The sequence below is a fragment of the Galeopterus variegatus genome, unplaced genomic scaffold (genome assembly GCF_000696425.1).
Source record: "Galeopterus variegatus unplaced genomic scaffold, G_variegatus-3.0.2 Scaffold2332, whole genome shotgun sequence".
Classification (NCBI taxonomy): domain Eukaryota; kingdom Metazoa; phylum Chordata; class Mammalia; order Dermoptera; family Cynocephalidae; genus Galeopterus; species Galeopterus variegatus.
Genome location: NW_007728443.1, coordinates 130,546 through 133,288, shown reverse-complemented (window position 1 = coordinate 133,288; position 2,743 = coordinate 130,546). Strand labels below are relative to the sequence as shown.

The 2,743-nt window shown below is 51.4% G+C and overlaps 1 protein-coding gene across 1 annotated transcript in view; it reads right to left on the bottom strand.

The window, feature by feature from the left end:
• Positions 1-2,743, bottom strand: part of FHL2 (four and a half LIM domains 2) — a 25,742-nt gene that overhangs the window by 11,630 nt on the left and 11,369 nt on the right. The window lies entirely within an intron of this gene.

Here is a 2,743-nt window from a genome sequence, read left to right as displayed (position 1 = left end):
CACGTGTGTGTGACAGAGAGAAAAAGAAAGAGAGAGAGAGGTGCTGTTGCAAAGCAAATGAATTTCCCCTGCGTACTGCCTATAAGAAAGAGAGACAGAGACCATGGACATGGGCCCGTGCTTCCCCCACCACACTGGGGAGGGGGTGACAACAGACTGCAGGAGTCTTTGGCTGAGGGAGCTCAGCTCCACCACCACAGCAGGAGGAGTGTGGTCCTGGGCACAGCAGAGGAGCCCTGGGGGTCAGGACCTTTAGAGAAGAGCCCTGAGGACAGTGCCCTGGTTTAGCTGGTGGGAAGGGGATCAGGAGAGACTTCTCATGTAGGTGCCGCCAGCTCAGCATGGACGCCCCATGGGTGGCAGTGAGCCAGGCGGAGGGTGGGGGTATGGGGGAGCGAAGGGGAGAGGAGGGAATGTCAGGCAGAGAAAGAGCATGAACGCAGACAGTTGCGGGTGGCCCGCTTGGCCGAGCTGTGCGCCAGGCAGGAGGGACAGGCCAGGCCGGGGTGGGGTGGGAGGGCTCGGCTCGGGCTGGGCCAGGACAGATGGCCTGCTGTGCGTCTGGGTGGAGCGGCAGCTCATCCTAAAGGCAGTGGGGAGCTGCTGAGTGATTTTAAACAGGCGAGTGACATGCTCAGATTGGGGGTGACAGATGTGTAAGGATGTGGGGTGGGGAGGCTGCCCTGGCCCCGCCTGCAGGAGAAGCAGATGCGGCACAGCCGAGAGGGGCACTGAGCAGACGGAGTCCCTGCGTTTCGGAGAAGGGCGAGAAGAGAAATGGACCCCGGAGAGAAAACCGTGTCGCTCCATGCTGCCCTTGCCGTTGCCTGGGGAAGAAGAAGAGATCTTTTCCTGTTTGCCTTGGAAAATGACATGCGGCATTGCGAGAATGCCAACACAAAATTAAAATAGCAACTGTTTATATCCAGCTTTACCTCAGAGAGGATACTTTTCTATTGCCGTCTTTCTTTATTCCAGCTCTGACCTGAAACCATCATCCGTTTCGTTGATTCATGAGGCAGAAACCAGGTTTTAGGCGACTGCGGGGTTTCTGGGGAAGCTTCCAGATCTTAGGTACTGTGACACAGCATAGGAAGGGCTCACACAGAGGGCCATCGAGAACATCCTGCCAAGATGTCTCTGTTACCAAAACCGAAGTCAGAGCCGGAGTTATGCCAAGTGGAGGAGGTGAGAACACGTGTCTTAGACTCAATTAGGAAGGCCTAGAACAGCAACTAGACTCAGAACCAAAACTGGAACAAACAGTTCTCATTTGCTGAAATACCACTGTGTGTGTGTGCGTGTGCGCGCACGTGTGTGTGCATGTGTGTGTGTGTGCGTGTGGGTGTGTGTGTATGCGTGTGTGTGTGTGTGCATGTGTGTGTGTGCGTGTGGGTGTGTGTGCATGTGTGTGTGCATGTGTGTGTGTGCATGTGTGTGTGTGTGCGTGTGGGTGTGTGTGTGCATGTGTGTGTGTGCATGTGTGTGTGTGTGCATGTGTGTGTGTGTGTGCGTGTGTGTGTGTGTGTGTGTGTGTGTGTTTTTCCTGGAACCTCAAACCAAACTAAAGGTATTTGACTGGGTGATCTCTATGCACATTTTGTTTTAGCTCAAGGAATTTATAAAATGTAAATGTTGAAACACTGAACACAGTCGCATGTCTGAGCTCACGGTGAGGGGTGTGCTCTGGGCTGGTCCCGCTCATCTGGGAGGGCCACTATGGCTGACGCCAGGCGACAAGGAGAGAAGGGGCAGGAGCGCTCGTGTTTGTGTGAGGCTGATTCTCAGCTGAGCCCCGCAGCCCTGGGCGTCGGGGTCCTCGAGGAAGGCACTGCGTCTTGGAGGCACAGCGGACAGCTCGCTGAAACGCCGCCTCTGCAGCCCTGGGAACCTAGACTGAGTGGGTGTGCAGGAGAAGGCGGAGGGAGTGAGAGAGAACTAACCTGTCTTTTGCCTTTTTTTAAAAGTATTTTCAGAAATTTGGGAGGAAAATCATCTGGGCTTTATTGGTTATTCTGACAAATGAAGTACAGCACAGGCTGCTGTGAATTCACGTCNCTGGGCTTTATTGGTTATTCTGACAAATGAAGTACAGCACAGGCTGCTGTGAATTCACGTCTATCCATGTGAGCTCACTGTTAACTGCAGAGCCCATAATCTGCACCAGGACACATTATCATTCAGGATTAGGTCTGACCTCGACTCTTTCTGCACATACATCCCACCTTCAAAAACAGATCTGGGATGCTAGTGATGATAATCATGACCACGTTGTGAGTTCCAGCCATGCACAGTCCTGAGAGGCAAATGTTACTACTGAAGCTCAGAGAAGCTCGGTAACTTGCCCCGTCACACAGCTGGCCCGTAGCTGAGCCAGGCCTCAGGCTCAGGTCCTTCTGATGCAAAAGCTATCTGCATTGAACCATACCAGGTGAATCCTGGTAGGGCCCACGTTACTCTTTGCTTTCAAAAATGTGCCCTTGATGAGATCTCTGCATATCGACTGAAAAAATTCAGAAACAACCAAACTCTCACAAGTTTTAATAATGTATTTTGTACCCAAATGAACGCAATTCAGCATTGTCTTTGTTTAGACCTCGAATAACGTTAGTTGAACAAACCATGTAAAGTCCTATCCACCAAGAACAGTAACCAGCCTAATTTAAGAAGAGTTGGAGTTTTAAATCATGCTGTCACTGTTATAATGCTGACTGCAGAATAAATACATTAAAAAATAAATATA